Source organism: Typopeltis vanoorti, chromosome 9 (assembly GCF_054136105.1).
Source record: "Typopeltis vanoorti isolate ZY-2024b chromosome 9, IOZ_Tvanoo_1.0, whole genome shotgun sequence".
NCBI classification, from domain to species: Eukaryota; Metazoa; Arthropoda; class Arachnida; order Uropygi; family Thelyphonidae; genus Typopeltis; species Typopeltis vanoorti.
The window spans coordinates 29,620,572-29,643,958 of record NC_143557.1 but is presented as its reverse complement, the minus strand read 5'-3'; the positions used below and the strand labels follow the sequence as shown (position 1 = coordinate 29,643,958).

Here is a 23,387-nt window from a genome sequence, read left to right as displayed (position 1 = left end):
CACTGCTCTAGAGTGAGATTCCGAACCAGATTTCTTGTCTGTTCTATTAATGCTATATGGTTGTTTTGGTTTTTCATGCTGTCTACAGTGCTTTTACTATCAATGTAAACTGTTACTGTCTTTTGATGAGAGGTGTTGAGTTCTAATTCCTGGAGATATGTAAGTGACTAAACTATAGCAAGTTGTTCTTCTTGCTTGTTGGAACAGAGAGGATGCAGCGTTCTTGTATAATGAACTATCTGTTGTATGCAATGAAAGAACAACTGACGTTCCCTTTGGTTTTGCTTCCGTCAGTGTATATTTGAAAATCGTCACTTTTGGAGCTTTCATTCTCCTTAATATATGTTCTCTTTGCTGGGTGAAGCAACCTACTGTAGTGAAGTGGGCGTTCATAGTAATTTGGATCGATGTTGTAATTTTCATTATATCTTCCGGAAATGACGTCATATACAAGAGATAATTCTTGTATTTTCAGGCAGAAAATACAAATAGAGCTGCAATAACACAAGTTGCCTCGAAAGATATTGTCCTGTATCCTTTAATTATACGTATAGCTATAAGGCATTGAACTCTGCTTAGTTTTTGTCGGTTTATCTTTGATTTTAGTGTAAGTTTCCAGGCAGGTGCAGCATAAGATATCAGTGGTAGAATAGCACCGGTATATATATATATATTGTTTTCAGTGCTTGTTGGACTAATCCCCACTTAATCCTTGCCGACTTAGCTAGGAGGTTTGCTACTTGTAAGCTTTTTTCAGCAACATACGAGAAGTGCTTAATGAAGGTAAATTTTTCATCTATTATCACTCCTAGATATTTTAACTCACTGGCTACCTCGAAAACTTCTCTGTTTAGGAAGACTGTTATGGGTTGTTTTGATTTTTTGCGTGAGATGTGGAGCACTTTAGACTTGGTGCTATTGAAGATAATTTTTTTTTCACATGCTCACTCCGCAATTTTAAAGAGCTCTTCGCTGGCCGTTATTTCTAACTGTAAGCCGTTGCATCCCCGAATCATTGGCAAAGGCTATGACTTGTTTCAGTAGTGAAAGGAAGTCTTAAAAGCGAGTTGTACTGGATGTTCCAGAAACCTGGCACACAGCAGGATCCTTGTGGGCAGTCTCGTTTGACTTCTTTCGCTATTGTGGTTTTTAATGTCACGGCTGTTCTTCTGTCTGTAAAATCATTTTTTGTAAGGTAGAGTAAGTTTTTTGGGCATTTTAAATCTATTAACTGATTAATTATGGTTGGTCATGACGCAGCATTGAAGGTTCCTTGAACAAAGAGTGGTTTATTCAGGAGTGCAGTCCAAAAGACGGCCTGTGACTAGTGGGGTGCCACAGGGCTCTGTTCTTGGAGACCACTGCTGTTTAATCTGTTTATTAACGATATAGGGAAGGATCTAAGTGGAACAGTTCATTTGTTCACTGATGATGCAAAGTTGGGGAGGGCGATAGTGAATGCAGAAGATGTCAAAGTCTTGCAGGATGACTTAGATAGATTGAAGTTCTGGGCAAAGGAGAATGGATGTCAATTTAATGTGACAAAATGTAAGGTTATGCATTTTGGGGTGAAAAGATTAGCAGCAGTATACCACATGGGTGGAACTGTACTCCAAGAGATTGATGAGGCCAGGGACTTGGGAGTGTTGGTGGATGGGGAGATGAAGTTTAGGGGGCACATTGCGAAAGTAGCTAAATCAGCTCATCAACTCACTTGGTTGTTGAAAAATACCTTCACGAGCAGAGACAAGCAAGTTATTGTACCTCTGTACCAAGCCTTGATAAGATCTCATCTTGACTACTGTGCCCAGATTTGGTTACCTCGGTTCTTTCTTGATGGGGAGGAGGCGGAGAGGATCCAGAGGCGAGTGACTAAGATGATAGCAGGTCTATGGAATGAACCAGATGAGAACAGGTTGAAGATTTGTGGGTTGCAGAAACTGGTTGATAGGCAAAAAAGGGGAGATATGATTGAGACATTCAAATTGCTAAAAGGATTCTATAAGATTAATTCAGAGGATATTTTTGAGAGCAGGACTGGTGGTGGGAGAACTAGGGGACACCTATGGAAGCTGGGCAAGAGTGTGGTTAGCAGTGGTGTTAGAGCTGGGTTCTTTACTTTTAGAGTGGTAAATGAGTGGAATAAGCTGCCAGAGTCTGTTGTGGGTGCTATGACAGTGAGCGAGTTCAAGGCAAGGTATGATAGATACTGTGAGAATGGCATATAGTTGTGTGGACATGATGTTTAGGGCCTCCCACGATGAGTCTAAGGACTCCATGGAGTAGCCCGAAAAATAATAATAATAATCAGTAGTATGCCTTTTTTTTGCTACAGACTATCTTCTGTGAACTCTTTAATCTCCATAATTGCATCTACTGTGCTGGACTGAGGTCTAAATGCGTATTGATTGCTGCTTAATAGGTTTCTTGAGTAGACATAGTGCATTATTCGGTTTATTAGGAGTTTTTCTAGTACCTTACCAGCAACGTTTATGAGAACTGATTGGTCTGTATTTGCTAATTTCATCAGATGTTTCTTTTCCTGGGTCGATTATGGGTATAATTTTTGAGCGTTTCCATATTGAAGGAAATCGACCTCTTTTTACGCATTTGTTGTAAACTGTTGTTATGAATTAGGGGAATTCGAGAAACAGTCTTAGGAGTATAACGCTGGTTATTCCGTCTTCTCCAGGAGTTTTTTTTTGGATCCATTGATCTTAATGGTTACTCGATTTCATTAGATGTAAATAAGTCATCAGGAGTGTCTATGTCTGTTTCATTCTTTGTCTATAAGTTTTGTGGATTGCTTCATCTGTTGATTCAACATCATCTGGAATGAACTTCTTTATCATAAGAGCTGCAGTTCCTGCTAAGTTTTTAGTGTAGATGCCATCTGTTTTCTTGATAGTTGATAAAATAGGTGTTGTCTTATTCTTGCTTACTGCAAATTTATATATGCAATTCCAAGGATTCGATATGGATGAAATTGAACAGAATTTTTTCCATGATTCTATTTTCGCATTTGTAATTTTTGACTGATAGCTGTATTATTTGGCTTTATAGTAGTTCTGTCTTCTACTCTCACTCAAATCTTGGTTATTGTATGTTCTTTGGTATAGTCGTCAGAGTGCGTTAACATGTTTTCTTAGGGCTGTTAGTTTGTCGTTCCAAAAAAAAAGGTATTAATTTTCTTCCATCAATATTTAGCTTATTGGTTGTTCTGAGTGTTTGGTCGCTGGATTTTATCAGACATGATGAAAGCGCAGAAGCAAGGAAGTCTGTATCGGATTGTACTAATGCCCAGATGGCTAGGTTTTTGTCTAAGCTGGGCTGTTGTTCACCATTCGCATTATAGTGATCTTCTGAGATTAGGTGTGAAAATTCTCTTTTTAATGCTTTTATAAATTTCTCTAAGTTTGTTTTATTGGTAGAGTACTTGGTATTAATTCGATGGTTTGTGTTGTGTATTTCATTTAAATTTTTGTTACTGATAATGAAACTTAATATGCGATGGTCAGAACAGCTTTCCTCTTCTTCGCATTTAAAAACCCGGGATAAAATAGAGTTGTTTGCTATTGTCATATCAATGAAGCTCTGTTACAATCGTTGTTTAGTATGTGCAGGGAATTTGATGCTATGAATGCTTCCAAATTTTTTCCTCTACTGTTTGTGTTTTCATTAAACCATAATACCGAATGAGCGTTGCTATCTATTTCTAAAATTAGGCTCTGGTTGATGGTAAAATCCAAGATGTTGCTCATTTTTTCTAGGTCGTATTTAGTGTCAGCGTGATAGTTTAGATACATACTTGCAGAAAGTTTTAATTCCTCTGTATGTCCTTTCGATAAGTACCGAGTCCTCATTGCAGTGCTCAGAAATTAATATTGCCTCAACTTCAGGATTGATCACTAGTATTGCAGCTCTCTTTCTTTCTGATCCCTTTGAAAATATTTTATAATTACTTGGAAAGCTGCATATTTTGTTGTTGATGTTGTAGGGTTCTTGTATTAATGCTAGTACTATATTTTTTCTATTTATGAGTTCTGTTAAGTTATTTACAGCCTTTATAGAGCGTTGAAGATTTATTCGAAGGCATGCCAGGGAAGTAGTGCTGTATCTGCTAGTTTTATTGCTTTCCACAATCTGTGTTTTCAATTTTGAGCTGTCTGTAGTAGTAGTTGTATGTCGGGCAATTTTTGTTTAGTGCCATGTGTTTGCAGTCGTTTTTGGCATGCTTGTCATTTTGGCAATTTATGCAGTTCATCTCGGACTTATTCCTGGGCACTTACTGAACTTATGTTCTTTAGAGCAGAATGGACAGGTGGTTTTCCCCCCCACAGTCTCATGTGTGATGGTGGAATTTATTGCAGTTAAAGTACTTCAGAATGTACAGTCTGCACAATGGCAAATTCTCCACAGCATTTTGACACCAGTTTTTAGCAATTTGGTCCTCACTGTTGGATCGACTTCGATAATTAAGTTTCTTTTATTCGTTTTATCATTTGTCATGATAAATTTCTGTCCCAGCTTTGTATCGGTTCTGAACAATTCTTCATTCTTCATGCGGACTGAGTCGATTGCATTGTTCGTATATCAATTTAAATGGGAATATCATATATAATTAGTCTTGGAAGATATTTCTTGCTGGGATTTGCTACTAACGTGTCTTTACATACCTTCATGATTTCATTACGTAGCAAGTCTATGTCAGTCATTTCTTTAGATTCAATTAAGGCTCCTCCGTTATTAATACTTTTTCATTTTTGTTATTCCAAATTTTGATTTTCCTTGGGTCTATTTTATCTTTGATGATATTTTTAGTTTCCTCGCTGTTTAGTTGAGCTATTGGTTTCACTATTAGTTTATAGCATTATTATTATTATTCCAGGCAACTCCAAGGAGTCAACAGACTCATCGAGGGAGGCCCTAACATCATGTCAAGAACAACTATTCGACATTCACACAGTATCTATCATACCTCGCCTTGAACTCATTCACGGTCATAGCACCAACAACAGACTCTGGCAGCTTATTCCACTCATTCACCACTCTCCAAGTAAAAAACCTACCTCTAACACCCCTGCTAACCACATTCTTGCCCAGCTTCCATGTATGGCCCCTAGTCCTCTCACCACCAGTCCTATTCTCAAAAATATCTTCTGAATTAATCTTATAGACACCATTCAGTAATTTGAATGTCTCAATCATACCACCCCTTTTCCGCCTATCGACCAATTTTTGCAAACCACAAATCTTCAACCTGTTCTCATAAGGTTCATTCCGCAGACCTGCTATCATCTTGGTCACTCGTCTCTGGATCCTCTCCACCTCCTCCCCATCAAGAAGAAATCCTGGTGCCCATATCTGGGCACAGTAGTCTAGATGGGATCTTATCAAGGCTCGATACAGAGGAACAATAACTTGTTTGTCTCTGCTTATTAATGTATTTTTCAGAAGCCAAGTGATTTGATTAGCTGATTTAGCCACTTTTGCAATGCACCCCCTAAACTTCAATTCCCTATCCACAAACACTCCAAAATCCCTGGCCTCATCAATCTCCTGGAGTATGGTTCCACCAATGTAATATACTGCTGATAATCTTTTCACCTCAAAATGCATAACCTTACACTTTGCCACATGAAATTGACATCCATTTTCCCTAGCCCAGTCCTCCAAACTATCCAAATCATCCTGCAAAATTTTGACATCCTGTGCACTCACAATTGCTCTACCCAACTTTGTATCATCAGCAAACAAGTGAACGCTTCCTCTCAGATCCTTTCCAATATCATTGATGAACAAATTGAAAAGTAGTGGTTCAAGAACAGAACCCTGTGGCACACCACTAGTCACAAGCCGTCTTTTGGACTCAACTCCTTAATAAACCACTCTCTGGTATCTCTCCATCAACCACCATCTTATCCATCTCACCAACCCTATATCCATCCCCATCTGCTCCAGTTTACTGATTAGAGTTCCATGTGGTATCCTGTCAAAGGCCTTGGCAAGGTCCAGTAGCATCACTGTAAACCCATTACCCTTATCCAGTTCAGCCGTCACTGTGTTATAAAACGTGAGCAAGTTACTGAGGCATAATCTATCCTTCACAAAACCATGTTGTCCCCCATACAATATCCCATTTTCATCTATACAATCCTGTATTCTTTTCTTGGCTAATTTCTGCAAGACCCAGACAATGATTCCTGATATGCTAATTGGTCGTTAATTTACAACAGCAGTCTTGGAACCTCCTTTATGCAATGGAACTATTTTCACCTCTTTCCACCCCCTCGGGCTAACCCAGACCTCAGACTCAAATTAAACAAAATGGTCAAGAGCACTGGCAATTCTTTAGCCACTTCACGTACAACACGAGCTGGAATACCATCCAATCCCATAGATGTACTGACATTGAGGTTTTGCAATAGACTACTCACCTCCACTTCATTCATCACAATTCCCGTATAATCTATTGGTTCATTCATTTCTGCAATGTCACCACCTGGATGATATATTCTTGCAACGTGCTCGTTTGGTAACTCAACTATATGAACTGATTCGGTTACCTCCTTACCATCAGCATTCTTTAAAATCATTCTGCCATATACATTTTTTCTTTTACTTGCAACATATCAAAAAAACTGTTTAGGATTCTCTTTAGCCTGCATGGCCAATGTTCTTTCGTAATCCATTTTTGCTTTTCTTACCACACTCGTTACCCTTCTGGCCTGCACTTTATACCATTCATGTGCCTGCCGGTCACCTTTCTCCTTAAATTCCCTCCATAGTTGTTTCTTTTTTTGCAGCTCAAGCTTAATGGTGTTATTCATCCATTTAAACCCTACTTGATTTATTATTCAGACTCTAGGTATACAGTCAGCCATTGTCTCATGCAAACACTTCCTAACTGCCTCCCATGCACTATCAACATCTAGCCCTTTCAGTTTTACATGCCATGGCACTGAACCAATCAAACTCCTAAGCTTGTCATACTTACCAGCCCGATAATTCCACATGTACCCTGTCTTAATTGTAAATTCCACACCTTTAGCCACCTCCCAAGTCAAGACCCTATGATCACTCTCACCAATTGGTAAGAATGTGGTCATATTAGTTACAGCAAAATCTTCAGTTGCAATTACTAGGTCAAGCACTCTCTGACCCCTAGTATTTTCCATTTCATGCTGTCGCAGATAGTGATCCCTGAATAACTGCATAAAATCCAATTCCTTCCTCCCGTGTGTGTGTCCTCTCCTCACTCCAATCAATGCTACCATAGTTCAAATCTCCCATAATAATTACCCTCCTTCCACTCATTTCTTCTATTTGCTTGTGCATACTCCACCATCTTTTCCATCACCTGGTCTATAGCAGCACCCAATTGTATATTTTGTTCTGCTAGTCACAATCTCACACCAAATGGTCTCAAATGTGCTCTTTTCTCTACCCTGTAATTGAACTTCTATTCTCCTTGGCTGCAGCTCATCAGCTATCATCAACAATACTCCTCTCCCCATTTTATTCTCCCTGTCATTCCTGAACACACTATACCCATCACATTCAATCCCACTGGCTATATTATCTACAGTTAGCCATGTTTCACTAATGCCAATAACCTGTGGTCTGGAAGTGCCAACCAAGGCCAAAAATTCTTCCTTCTTGTTCCTAATACTCCTAGCATTAGTGTACATGAATTGCAGACCCCTGTAAGCCCCATTCCTACCTTGATGCCTTATACTAACTATCCCATTCTCATTTGTTGTCCTTATTCGCTCGGATATATTACACTCATTCATACACTCAACTGCCTCCCTAAGGTCTGCATATCTACTCTCCCCCCCCCCCTTAATAAATCTAGTTTCCCTGATTCTGCACATTCACTTCATTCAACAACACTTTTTCAAGTCTCCTTACACCGAATCTATTCAAATGCAAACCATCCATCTTATATAGATCCTTTCGCCCACCGAACTCACTCCATACGTCCATAAATTCCACACCACTTGTCATGCATAACCCACACAAAGTCATTTGCAATTATGGCCTTCCTTCTAAACACTTCACTGTCATACTGCGGCAAAAGACTAATCATCCTAACTCTCACACTCTTTTCTTATGCTACCTCAAACAATTCATTCAGGTCCTCTATCATTTCCATTTTATCTCCTTTCAAATCATTCGTACCTGCTATAACTATCATTTCTTTCACCCTTTCCTTTTGCTCTCTAATAGACTCACGTCCTTGATGGTCGCACCAGGTTGGTACGATTTTGTCAAATCCTCTACTAACACGCCTCGTACTAATGAATCTCCATACAGCACTCGCTCCTTCATTTTGTTTATGTTCACAAACATACTCTTATTTTTCCTATCATACTTTTTATTATTAGCTGGTACACTCAGTAGACATTTGCACATACGCTCTAGCTGCCTCTTTGCCCCATGTATCGCTTCACTCAACAACGCAATCTCATTCATTGCATCTATCTCATCTTTTAATTATCTGTTAAACCATTAGTTTGATTGTTCTCAAATTCGTCTCTTTTTTTATCACTGTTTTTAACGACTTGCGAATATAGCTGAGCAAAGTTAACCTGTTCCTGGTTACTTGTAGCTGCTGTAGTTCTATTGCTACTTTAGTTTGGTTTTTCATTTTATTGAAAACCTTTGTTACTTTGCTAACCGTGGTTAGCATGTCCTTTTTAAAACAGTTTCTTAAATTACCGCTTACTTTGGCAACGTTATGCAGCAAATCTAGTGCTTTTTCGAACTCTAATTCTTCCCTTACCGCCATCTTAATGTTATTTAAAGTTTTGTATTATAGTTCCTATTGAACTGCTATGCGTTCTAAGATACAAAGTTTAAGATTGTGTGTGTGTGTGTAGTTTATGTATATATAATTTTTAGTGAAAATGGTAAATTAAATATGAAAATAAACAACAAAATCAACAAAGCTGGTATGGTAGGAAATCAAATAAATAAATTTATATGGAAAAAAAGAGAGAAATTAGTCAAAACACTATATTAGTTGTATACAAGTGTTGCTAGACTACTCAGGACTATGAAAGTCCTGAGAAAGATTTAGGGGCATGAACAGATAGCATCAGTGGCAATATCATATTAAAAACGAAGATATTAGGAAAGAACTTGACACTGTTAGCATCTAGGAATGTGTTAGTAGAGCTAATCTTGATATGGCCTGGCCACTTAAACAGAATGAGTGATAAAATATTAGCAAAACAAGTGTTCTCTGCCAGGTTGGCAGGAAAAAGACCCAGAGAAATATCAAGATGTAGGTAGATTGATACAGATAGAAGTGTCTCAGAAGACAGAAATATAACATCTGATAATGTTGGAGTCTTGACAGGTAACAGATTGATTTGGAGGAAAACTGTAGATAAGAAGTTAGTAATGATGTAAGTTTTTCATGTAATACTACCATATCCTGTACACCATTTGAGTGTACAAGTCAGGGATTTGATGATGATGATGATATATATAATGTGCCTTTGGCTGCATTGGAATCTTATGCAGGACTGTAGTAAGGGTATATACAACTCCTAGCAAAGCATTATTTTCCTGGTTTGAATTCAAGAAAATATGTAAAATTAAAAACAAGAAAAAAAAAAGTTCTTATGATTAAGATACCAGGTGTGGACACCCTTTAAACTTGCCACTCAGAGGCACTGCTTTAGTTGCTTAGTGGGTTACAACAAACACGATCTTATATATTTACTAAAATAAAGAGCCAAAAGGCTTCAGTTCACCGATGCAAAATTATATAAATCAAGTAGATATTAAATCCAGTATTATTTCAAAGCTGAATGTAGAAACTATGACAGTTTCGTATGAAATATGACCAGAGAGCTTATGGAAATACACTCGCCGGCATTTATGAGTTTCCCTAACATGGACCTAATAGAAGACATGATCACTTGCCCAAGTGTCCTTATATTCACCTTCTGTTGGTCCATTTTAATAAGGTTTCACTGGCCTGACAGCTGTTTCGAACTGGTTGGTTTTCTCCTCAGAGATTAGGCAGAAACTTTAAGAGAGCAAAAACTCTAGTTCAGTAATAAGGAAGTCGGAGAGGTGTATTTTTCGTAAGTGAAACGTTCATAGATTCTACGTTAGGCTTTGAAATAATGCTGAATTTAATATCCACTTGATTTATATAATGATCTTATATAGTTTAAGGTAAACTCTATGGCATACAACTCAGCAGCAAATTTGTTACAGTCTAGGGGAATCTGAGCAGATATTTTGTCTGTAAAGACAGCAGAAGATCGAAACAGAACAGAGCCTCTGATTTTGAACTATCTATGTAAACAGGCAAGAATCAAAGTATTCGAGTCTATGTGATTGAAAGGACTACTGGAAGACAATAGGTGATGTGTAATGTTTGATTAGCCTGAAGAAAAAATAGTGGTATATATGAATGCGACAGCAGTAATGCTTGCTGACAACAACCTGTTGTCTATCTTAATATCTAGAGCTTTTAAGAGTCGCTTTGTTCGCAAACAACCAGGTACTATGGCAGTCTGATGAGTACAACACTCAGACAGAGATACCCTCCCCCACTGTAGGGAAAAAATAGGTGACCATGTGAGATGGTCTGGCAGAGATTTTTTGGTAGTCTATAGCAGAGACATCTGTTGATGTCAAAGCAACAGAGGTGGTTCATTTGCTTTGGACATATATCATCAGGATTAGTGAGGTTTAAAATGCTCCAGTTGCAATTCTTGTGGCTTGATGGTAAATAGAATCTAACTGCAGGATACACTCTGGCAGAAGCATAGACTTGGGACACATCAGAGCAAACACCATCTTTCAGCACCCCAAGAGGCTGAAGATGGGGGGTGCAAAGGATGTTCAAGGCTTTATAGCACTTATCTCAAATAGTGTGAAGGAGGAAACTAAGTTTATTGTCAAATACAAGCCCCAAGAACTTGACTTCGGCTACAACTGGGATTAAAGTTTATCCTACTCCTGAGTTCTGGAGAGGGATGAAGACTGTGTCTGTGGCAAAAATGCAAACAAAGTGTCTTCTATTTGGAAAATCTAAACCATTTACTATCCATTTGAAGCCCTTCTTTAATTAATCATGCAGTGAGAGGAATCTCTTCATTATCATCATCACTTTCTTTTTCATCGAGATTCTCAAGTCCAGATCTGGAGAGATGTTTTTAAGTTAAGTTGATTGCAGAATACGTGACAATTAAACAATTAAAACTGAAGCCTGATGCGTATTCTATGTAGTAAGGGGAGAATGGTTCCCACTCAGACTTGGAAGATTCAGTTGGATAAAATTAGGGAGGTTCTATCTGACACCAAATTTGTTTAGGTCTTTTAATATTTCCAAATTTCCAAGCAGTATCCTTTGTTTTTACACACACACCTCTCCATTTACACGGTAGATTGGTTCCAGAAAAAAATGTGTAAATAAAAACCGTGTTAAAAAGAATACAGTGCATGTGAAAAAATAGAATAGTTTCAATGTGAAAACCCGACACGAACAATAAGTTATTTTCAAACAAAACATATGAAAATCATTGAATAAAACTAATTTTAATGGAATATTTTTTTTTATTTTAAATACTTATTTAAAGTACATACATATGTATCTTTCTTAAAGAAAATAATGTCACTAATAAAACAGAAATTCGAAAAGGGTCAAATACACATGCGTATATGGTTATTAGTTAAATTTTAGACAAGAGAACTGGGGTTGATGATTGATATTGTTTAACCTTTATATCAATGATATTGCCAGTGGATTGCAAGGGGATATTCAGTTGTTTGTGGATGATGCAAAGCTGGGAAAGATTATTAGTAATAGTGCAGATGTGGTAGCCCTGCAAGAGGATTTGAATAAGCTACATAGATGGGCAAATGAATGGGGATGTCAGTTTAACGCAGCAAAATGTAATGTAAGGTCTTCAGGTTTGGGAACATCGATGGGATGCTGCATACTCTATGGGAGGAGTTATACCAGAGGAAGTAGGGGAGACCAGAGATCTGGGGTTGATGATTGATAGAAACCTGAAATTTAGGGGACATATTGCAAAGGTAGTGAAGGTAACACAGAGGATTGCTGCAATTATGAGAAGGACACTGACCTGCAGAGATAAGAGGGTTATCATTCCGTTGTATAAGGCTCTGATCAGACCACACTTAGACTATTGTTCTCAGATTTGGTCCCCAGGATTTGAAGGGGATAAATTAACTGTGGAAAGGATACAAAGACGGATGACAAAGATGGTTTCAGGACTGTACAAGGATAGTTATGAGGATTGGCTGAGGGAATGTTGACTGCAGAGTTTGGTGGATAGAAGAAGGAGAGGTGATATGATTGAGACTTTAAAACTGTTGAGAGGTGGTTACAGGGTTGACAACACTGGGGAGTTCTTTTGCTTGGTTGAATAGCAGGAAGGAGTGATGATAAGAGGCAATCCCTGGAAGTTACGAAAGGAAACTGTGAGCAAGAGGGTAAGGAGTGGTTTCTTTGCGTGGAGGGTGGTTGAACCGTGGAATGCATTGCCTGATGGAGTGGTGAGAGCGAGAACGGTCAATGAGTTTAAGGAGTGGTATGATAGACTTTGTGTTTCTTGGGGGGGGGGGGAACCTCCCCTCGAAGAGTCTTTTGACTCCATGGATGCCTGAATAATAATAATAATAATTACTTTCTGACAGTAGCTGCATTCTTTGGTGTCAGATGGGAATTTATTCACTTCCATTACTTGAAACATTTTGGCCATCTTGTTCATACTGCAATGGTAAAACGTTTTCTTCAGTAAAAGGAACTAAATTATCATTAATTTCCAATAATTCTGAAGGTTGATTTTTTTTTTTTACCATGAACTCTGTAATTAATTGTTGAGATCCTGTTCTGACTAGATCTTTGTATAATTCTTCATATCGCACCATACATGACTTCAGTTCACATTTAAATTGTTCACCTCATTCAGTATTTGGATCATGTGTAAGAAAATGACTTTGCAATTTACTATCCATTTGAAATCCTTCTTTAATTAATCTTACAGTGAGAGGAATCTCTTCATCATCACTTTCTTTTTCATCGAGATTCTCAAGTCCACCTATTATTTCGTCATCACTAACAGCCTTGTCAACCATCAATTCTTCAATATCTGCAAACAAAAAATTATCAAATCCTTCTCTGCCAACTGCATGTGCTAATCTGATGATTTTAGGATATTCAGTTGTAAGCAACGGTACAGGGTTTTTCTTTTTCACACAGTCTGGCCAAGTATCTTTCCAGCATGCATTTAAAGTTGATGGTTGCAATTCTGATAAAGCCAAATTAGTAAGTTTGATGCAATCCAAAATAGAAAATTTCTTCCACACATCAATAACTGTCAGTAAATTATCCTTATCTAGTTTAACCAAAATGTATTGGAATGTTCTTCTTATGTAATAAGCTTTGAAGGTAGCAATCACACCCTGGTCTAGTGGCTGCATTAGTTAGCAGAAAACAAAATTCCATATTCAGGTGTTCTAAAACAGGATGACCAGGCACATTGTCTATAATCAATAAAACTTTAAAGTTCGTTGTTTTTTTTCCATCAAATAGCATTTAACATTCAGAATAAAACATTAATTCTGGAATCATTCATTAAAAATTTCTTTTGCAACCCAACCCTTTTTTGTTTGTCTTCTAGTGCACTTGTAATGTGTTAAAATCCACCCCTTTTATTGTCCATGGTCTTAAGGTTCGGTTAATGAGTAATGGTTTTAAAATACAATCTCCTGAAGCATTGCTGCAAAATAATAGTCACACAATCCTTTGTTGCTTTAAAGCCACCAGAATAAAACTGGGATTTCACTTATATAAGTTCTACTTGGTAGAACTTATATAAGTGAAATGTAGATGAGACCAGCCTTTGTTTTCCAACAAAGGCTGGCCTCATCTACATTCCAAACTTGATCAGGGGTATAGCAATCATTTTGAACAGTTCTGAAAGAAATTCCCTAGCTGCCAACTCATCTGCAGATGAGGCTTCTTTTATTTTTACATTATGAAGCGAGTATCTTTTGAGAAATTTTGTAAGCCAACCTGTGCTTGCAGAAAAATCACAATTGTTGTTTGAAGTTGTTGGCTCATTTTCTTGAATCTGTTTGTACAACCGTAAATTCTGTTTGATGATATTTCCGTCTAAAGGTATTCCTTTTTGTGAGCAATCTTCTATCCACATCATTAGGACCTTTTCCCTAGTGTAAATATTTCGAATTGCAAATAAGAAATGATTGTTTAGCAAACAGCTTAACTCCTTCCATTACGAGAGTGGTCTGAAAAGTTCTCAGCCTAACAATGAAAAAAAGAATTTATAACTTCAAAATTATTTTTATTTTTCAACATAATCCCCCTTAAGACTAATACATTTATTCCAGCAATGCTCCATTATCCTGTCCCTGTAGTGGTTCTCAGTAAGATCTGCAAAATATCCCCTCTACAGCTGCAATCACCTCTTGATTTGAAGAAAAATGCTGACCAGCGAGAAAGAGTTTCAGTTTTGGGAAGAGATAGAAGTCAGAGGAAACCAAATCTGGGGAATAGGGGTGGATGTTCCAACAATTTACAGTGCAGATCCCTTAATTTTCCCATTGCCAAAACACCTTCGTGGGTAGGTGCATTGTCCTGATGAAAGATTATCTTTTTCTTCTGCAAACCAGACCTTTTCTCATGAATTTTTTAGTCCAGTCTGGATAAAAGATCAGAATAATATACTCCAGTTATTGTTTTACCCTTTTCAAATAATTAATAAACAAAATGTCTTTAGCATCCCAAAACACCGATGCCATGATCTTTCCTGCTGATGGAACCGACTTTATCTTCTTTGGGCTGAACAACCGGCTTCTGTCCACTGTTCTGACTGATGTTTGGATTCTGGTGTGTAATGGTGAATCCAAGTCTCATCCATAGTAATAAATCAATGCACAAAATCAGTTGTATTCTTGTTAAAAAGCTCCAAGCACTGTTCAGAGATTTTCATGCAAGTGCGTTTTTGATCTGCTGTGAGCAAGCATGGCACCCGCCTTGCACAAAGTTTTTTCATTTGCAATTCTTCATGCAAAATATATCCTACATGTTCTTTTGAAATGCCTATAGTCTCAGCAATTTCTCGCATTTTCACTTGCTGGCCATCCAATACCATATCATACACTTGATCAATGATTTCTGGTGTTGTTGTTACACTTTTTAGACGTCCTTCACGTGGATCATCTTCAAGGCTAGTACAGCCACGTTTAAACTCGACAGCCCATTTTTTAATTGTCGAAAATGAAAGAGAAGAGTTCCCATAAACTTTTATAAACTTCAAATGAATTTCTTTTGCTATAATAAATTTAGTTTAATCCTTTATCCAAACTTTGTGAGCAAACAAAGTTTGGATAAAGTTCACTATTTGAGCCTGAAAATATCTTCAGGACTGATATGGTGTTGTACTACCTTACCAAGGTAGGTAGTACAACACCAGAAATAAACTTTCAACGAATTTCTTTTGCTGTTAAACCTTCTTTTACAAAGAATTTTATAACTGCATGATACTCATTTTTATGCATTCCAAGGGATACAGACAACACTTTTGCTTCAGACAGCTGTATAAAACAAACTACTTGAAAGAATGACTTGCAATTTCACATGAATGCTTGTGACAGATGTACCAACTTAGAAAAAAAATAAATCTTGTCGATAGCGTTGCCATCTATGGTCGAGGCCGAGAACTTTTCAGACCACCCACGTATATAGGCAGGCCTCCTGTAACGGACCAACTTAACTTCGAGGAATCAGAATAGCACCCTTCTGCTTTCAGGAACCAACGGCAAGTGAATATAACAAATCATCTGTCAGCTTAACATCAGGGAATTGTAATTACAAAAACTGATTTTTTTGTTGTCGCCACAGTTGTCTACATTCTGTAGCATAAAATAATACCTGATATTTAAAACATCAAGGGGGTTCCCCAAAATTCAAGTTTAAGTACATATGTACTGTTCTAGGAAATTATAATTATAATGGAAATATCCTTTTTAACAGAAATTTTAAAAATAAGCACCATTTGAACCGTGCTAAATCGATATACCCTGTGCAAAAATAGAATTGCTTTGGTTTTCTAAACCATGTTATTTTGAAATTATTTAAAAAAAGGCCATGTAAAAAGAGAATTCCCTGTGTGCGTGTGTATAAAAACAAACAACCAAAAAAAAAAAAAAAACTGATATTAAGGACTTGTGTTTAAGGAAGGTCTCTCTCTAATGGATGCTACCAGCCAGGCTAGATGATCACTTGTTAAATGTTTACAAAAGCCAGATTGTGTTCTGAAAAAAAAAAAAAAAAGTTGCTTATTTCTGTAAACCATAAAAGACGACAGTTAAACATCTTTTCCAGAATCTGCATAAGCAGATGGTCAGAGCAACTGGTTGATAGCTTGCAGATTTTGGATCTTACTCTGTCTCTTTCTTTGGCTTAGAAATTGCCTTTTGCCAGGAATCCAGAAACATGTTCTAACAGAAAATTCTATTAAGTACAATAAAGGCATGATTATCTCATAATGGAGGTTATGTGGTTCAACAGCAGTTGGGTGACATTTAAGCAAAGCAGCTTTCATCTCATGTTTTGTGAATGGCATAGTGTAGTCTTTCAGTGCTACTTGTAGAAAACAGGATTTGTTGTTTTTCTGCTTCACAATTTTGAATAAGGAACTCCATGGGAAGGATAGAAAAATGTCGCTGACGTTTGGGCAAAAACCTCCTCAGGAGTGTCAGCAATTGCTGTTGGGTTGACAAATGTACAAGGTGTGACAATTTAATTCCTGTAATGCAGTACTTCCCAAACTTCTGGATGTCAGGGCCTCCTTTGGAAAAATTAAAATATTTCACGGTCCCTCGAAAAAAAAATCTTAATATAGACATTATATTATAATGTAGACAACATATGTCTATATTATAATAATACAGACATATATTATTATAATATTTATTGTTTTTATATTTAATACAAAACATACACAGCGAATTTGCAAAAATCAAATGCAAATATTACATTTTTAGCATGTTACATACACATCTGACATGGCACATTATCTCATATTTTTATATAGATAGATATATTGTTATTGTACATTTGCAGTACAAGCACATGAAACGTAAAACGATTAGTAATAAAGAAAGAATTAAAAACATAAAAGAAGTTTAATAACAATTTAATGTGATGGATGTGTTTCAATACTGCTACATCAATATCAGGTGAAATATTTGAAATTGCAATTCTTAGATTTCTGCTTTGAAATGAAACATATGAATAAGCATATATTTACTAATATTCATCAAGTGCCGAAATATGCAGGAAGCAAAATTTGTGAGCCCACACCAATGTGTGATCCCATAATGCAAAACACATCTCCTTGCGGATATGTATAATGTTATGCATTAAGGGAAGGGCCACTACCCAGACTAGTTTCGACTTTTATTGAGGTCTCTTCAGTGGGAACCAGGCCCAGAAGTGGAGATACCAGGCAGAAGCAATAGCGAGGTCATCTTTACCTACAGGAGTTGCCAAAAAGTGTGCCACCTTTTTATTGAATTACTCTGGATTTAGAGAAAGATGTTGAAAGTTTATTTTTCACTTAGTTAGAATATAATAAATTTAGTTTAATCCTTTATCCAAGTGTGAGCAAACAAAGTTTGCACCTGAAAGTATCTTCAGGACTGGGGTAAGGTAGTACAACACTGGGCAACTCGTTGCAAAGGTGGACCAAGCTGGCACACCTTTTGGCAACTCCTATAGGTAAAGATGACCTCACTATTGCTTCTGTCTGGTATCTCCACTTCTGGGCCTGGCTCCCACTGAAGAAACCTCAATAAAGGTCGAAACTAGTCTGGGTAGTGACCCTTCCCTTAATGCATAACATTATACATATCTGCAAGGAGATGTGATGTGTTTTGCATTATGGGAGATACTGAGATAGGAGTTATGTTAGCTAGCTCCACCTTTGCAACGAGTTGACTGACATTGTACTACCTTACCCCAGTCCTGAAGATACTTTCAGGCACAAACTTTGTTTGCTCACACTTAGATAAAGGATTACACAAGTCTAACCAAGTGAAAAATAAACTTTCAACACCTTTGAATCTCTTATGCCACTCTAAGACATTTAATTTTTTAGAGCATCCACACCATATGCCACTTTCAACAGCTCTAACATTTCAGTAGCAGTTTTGCTGATTTTCACACAAAATTTGATGTTAGCATGCTGCTTCAAATTTTGATTGCATATTTTATGCCAAAGTTTACACGCAGATCTCTATTGTTTTTGCAATAGCCAACTAGCAAATGGCTTTATCGGCTTGAGGTTTACACATGTATATTAGTTAAAAGATGTACAAACACGATTACTCATGTGACTCCAACCAAATCACCAAACATGAAACACTATGCAGCCATTCTGGGAATTAAATTGTCACACCTCATACTCTGTCATGTTCAAAGATTGAAAGTGGATCGGTGGTATATCTGTCCTTCATTTTCCAGATTTTATCCCAGACTTCTTTGCTGTTGGTTACTTTTGTTATAAAAGATATGTACTGGATCCAGGATTCCTTTCGACTTTGATGACAGATTTGTCTTGCTTATGCTCAAGAACATTTGAAAGCAAGTGCTTGCTGGGGTATCTTTGTTTTGGGATAACTATAGTACTAGCCTTCTTCTGAGCTTCCATGGCTACTATGCAATTACCATTCCACTGGTTTAGGGAAAGGTGCCAACTAGATGTTTTAGGAAATGCAGTTGTGGAAGCTTGTGTAATACACAGTCACATGATTCACTGTAACATTGACTGATATCAGATCAGCTGAGGGTGGCAGAATTGAATTCTACTAAGAGAAGGTGAGCTAGTAACAGCTGCCTCGATTTTCCATCCTCCCACATAACTTGTCATATGGAAGGCACTTTTTCCTGTATTTGAGGGAGAGAGATTATTGTCAAGTATATGCTCTATGAATCTTCCTCTGATGTTAGTCCAGGCACCACTCAGTGTTGTGCCCATTTAAATCCCCAACCAAAAGTAAAGGAGATGTTAACTGCAATACAACATCAAGGTCATCCTGAGATATATCTGTAAGCAGGAGGTAGGTAGGAATGGGTAAGTTGCTGGAAAGGGGTATGGCTGCCCCATAAGAAAAGCAAATCTTTCATGGGCAGGTCCATCCCCTGTCCTTATGAATGATGGCAATATTTTGTAATGCCAGATCACTGAGCAACAGTTATGCTTCCTTGCTTGCAAAATGACACTGGTTTATACTTCTCCATGAGAGACTTGGTGATGTCGATATTTTGCAGGAATGCACTACAATTCCATTGTACAATTTTATTATTTATTTTTGGTGGTGTCATCTGCCTTCTGATGTTATAAGATTCTAAAGAAAGCAGATGGCAAGTGTCCATTTTTTCTTTCTCAAGAAAAGTATCAAAGGTTTCATCAAATCCGATTCCTTCTAGGGCACTAGGTATATTAACTGTTTTATCTTCTTGTGGATAAAGAGAAATATCCATGCCATCTATTAATGGGTCTGGAGCCATATCTTTCATTCTCTGCAGCACATATTTCATTAATTTTTTCACTAGAGGATTTTCATGATGTGGTACCATTTTTGCCATGTCATTGGGAGCGAGTTCATATCAATTTTTCTGTCTCTGATATGAATAGTGGTGTGCTGGAGATAGCTTGCATGAGTCAGTTGTTAATTCTTTAAAAATTTTGCAAGCCATTGTTAAACCAACAATGGCTATAAAGTGTACAGTGGCATGCATTACAATTCAAAATGGATTGAAGCAGCACCTGGATGATAATCTCGTATACAGTGAGGAAAATTCAGATCGGGTGCACTTATGTCAACACTTTTCTGCTTCTTTTCTCCTTAATATCAAAACAATCTTACATTAGATCATATATTGGATTTAATGATGATATATTGGGAAAACAATTATCAGATTGGGATGTAACTTCATTTGTCAAATCATGGTTTAATCATGACCACAGATTGCCTACAAATACAAGAGTTCAACAAAAGTCAAAGAAAACATTTTATGAACATCAGATGGCTACATGGATACAATAAAAAAGTTAATGTTTTATTATTGGTTGAAGTTTCTGTATGCAAAATTGTTGTAAAACTTGTAATAATTATATACACACATATTCTTGGTCTTTTTTATTATTATTTTTAGTAAGCCAGTTGTTAAAAATTTATCAGCACACCACTGAATATGCTCTAATGAGATAGCAAGCATAAAATGATTCAAGGATTTCACAGCTGTGAGAAGGCTGGATCACTATATGGGTTAAAGTCCCTACTGACACTTTCTTTACAGCTGCTTCCAGATGTTGCTACTTTTGTGGTATACTGCTCTTAACCTGCTAATAGGGGATGCTCTAAGATTTCCTAGTTTTTTGTATCTCCTTTTCATCTTTCCACCTCTGGAATGGTCACAAGTAAGCTGTGTAATCTTTGGTTTTGCATGTCATGGCTCTACTTCTAACATTTAAAACAGGGCAAAGAGTTTGGAATGTACAGAGTTATTGGGCAGTTGAGATAACTGCTTTAAGCACACTGAAACCACCAACATCTGTTGGTGGTTTCAGTGTGCTTAATGTACAGATGATATTCCTAGTGCCCCATATAAGTGAGAATTCTCCTTATGGTTGTCACTCATTGGTCCAGTTCAGAGCAGACCATCTCACTGAAAACATCAGTGGACCCACTCAAATAATAAGCCTCAAGTAAAGCTTAAACTATTGTGGGTGGTAGCAGTGTGCAGGGAGAGGGGCAACTACAACTGGTTCTTCCAATTCCTCCAATAATGTTGCGCAGCATGCTTTTTCAGATTGTGCCATTGTTGCTGTTTCAATAAGAATGTCTCTTGAATGAAGTTTCTAGAATGATTTTGGAGATCCTACCAACACTGCTGGATGAAGAAGGGATGGCATTTTTCCAAGTGAATATTCCCAGTTGAATTTCTCCTTATACATTTTTTGCTGTTTCCAATGTTTGTTTCTTATTTTGGTTTTCTGCTGATGTTGCAATCAATTCTAACTATGACTGAGACTTGTTGAGGGTCCTAATACACAAGGATGAAAAATTCTTCGTACTCAAAATGAGTTTGTTTCAGCACCATTACTGCACTATAGGACTTGAGCCCTGTCCCCAGACTGTAGATAATCCATATAAACAGGACTGTAGATAATCCAGAATCGTAAATCCAATATAACAATTGCCATGTTAAAAATAGGACATCATTGTTACTGTAAGAAAACTATCTATATGAAAGAATCTTTCTCCATTGTTATCTTAAATAGAATTTAGCTTTGATGTAGTTTCTAAATATTTAATTAATTTTTAATTTTAATCTTTATTATTTTTTTTTCCACTAGAGGTCATGCCAGTAGAATAACCGGTGATCAAATCATTGTTTCTTTAGCTTACTGTGTGAAATGTAACTCAGCTTGTCCTTGTATATTTGTATATACTCCAGATGATTACCTGAATATCAAGGCTGAAACATTAGGAAATTAAAATAGTTATTTATAACACGGTGGCAAAGTCCATAATTTCTAAAATGAATGCTGATCACCGTGCGACACTAAAAGAAAGGCTTCAGATTAACAAGTTTTTCACAATCACAAACATACTATTTTGTCTTATGCAGTAGAGACACAAAGTAATAGAAAGAAATGTATGAGGGACGTCCAGAAAATATGGGCTGTCAGAGAAACAAAAACATACTTACAAAAAAAACTTTAATTTTTTAATTTCGGCCACTTTTCATAACAGGGCACCAGGAGTTGTATACATATCTTCATCGTAGAAGTTTGTCGCCTATGATGCAAACCATGTATTGATTGCTTCTTTGACCTCGTCATCGTCTTGAAACTGCCTGCCACCAAGGAAAGATTTCAGGTGTTTACACCTGTAAACAGGTGAAAGTTGCTTGCTGCAAGATGTCCAGTGCTTGGACAACGTCCCTGGTAAGCGTTGCACATCGTTTATTCTGAATCGCACATTTGGCAGTATATACTCGCATTGATTGTGGAGCCTTAACCCAAGAAGTCTACCAGCAAAATTCCTTGTCTGTCCCAAAACATAGTGCACATGATTTTTCGAGTGGAAACCGTTGTCTTCAATTTCGTCTTGACTGGTGATGTAGTGTGCCTCCACTGCATGGACTGTTGTTTGGATTCAGAGGTTGCATGCGACACCCATGTCTCGTCCTTGTGATAAGTCTGCTCAGGAAAGCATCGCCATCCTCATGGTAGCATGTCAAGAATTCCAAAGCACTGCCCAGCCATGCATTGGAATTCATTCACTTTGTGTTGCTCTGTAAGCAACTTCAGCACCCAGCATGCACACAATTTCCAATAATTCAGTTTCTCCGACACAATTTCACGAAGACATGAACATGAAACTTCTGGAAATCGCAGCGAGAGTGACATCATAGTGAATCCCCTATTCTGTCAAATCTTTTCTTCAACTGAATGCACCAAATCATCAGTCACTAAAGATGAATCTTTTCTTCAACTGAACGCACCAAATCATCAGTCACTAAAGATGGTCGCCTGCTCTGTTCATCATCGTGCACACCTGTCCTTCCTTCATTAAAAAGTCTTACCCATCTTCGTACCATTGAATCACTCATTGCATGTTCTCCATAAACCTCAATAATTTGCCAATGAATTTCAACTGCTTTAATGTTCCTCGCATTCAAGAAACGGATAACTAACCTAATTTCACATGCAGTGGGCGATTTGATTTTCTTAACATTATAAACACACACCAAGAAGCATATGCACTGAGAGAATGTCTGAAAATAGCATCAACACCTTTCTAATGAATCAACAAACTCAGCACGCATGCGCACCATTGTGATCACAGCGTTGCGGTAAAAATATTTAAAAATGGAACTTATTTTTTGGACGTCCCTTATATGTGGAATTACAGTGGTGGAAATGAAAGTTGTAAGAATGATGATGGAGGGAAATGAGGAAAGACAAAGCAAATCTCTTACATTCATGCAATAGGCATGAATTATTTAATTATTCAGTCAATATTTTACTTCAGTCACCAAAGGTACCCTCCACGGGTATAGTGAACCACATAATCTCCATTAAAGTAGTCACGGAAGCAAGCACTAGACATCTGAAGACTAGAAAAAGATTGCATGGTCCTGTTTCCACACTGACAGTAGGTTCAGGGTGGAGCAAAACCAGGTTGGTGGCAGTGGGAGAATGTGTGAGCACATGCTACATTTACAAATTTATTTATTTACTTTTTTTTTTTGTCATTGCCAACCATGAAAGGTTAGTAACATAACACAC

The 23,387-nt window shown here is 37.3% G+C and overlaps 1 protein-coding gene across 1 annotated transcript in view; it reads right to left on the bottom strand.

Annotated features, from left to right (window-relative positions):
* Agps (alkyldihydroxyacetonephosphate synthase) overlaps positions 1 to 23,387 on the bottom strand; it is a 608,793-nt gene that overhangs the window by 442,629 nt on the left and 142,777 nt on the right. The window lies entirely within an intron of this gene.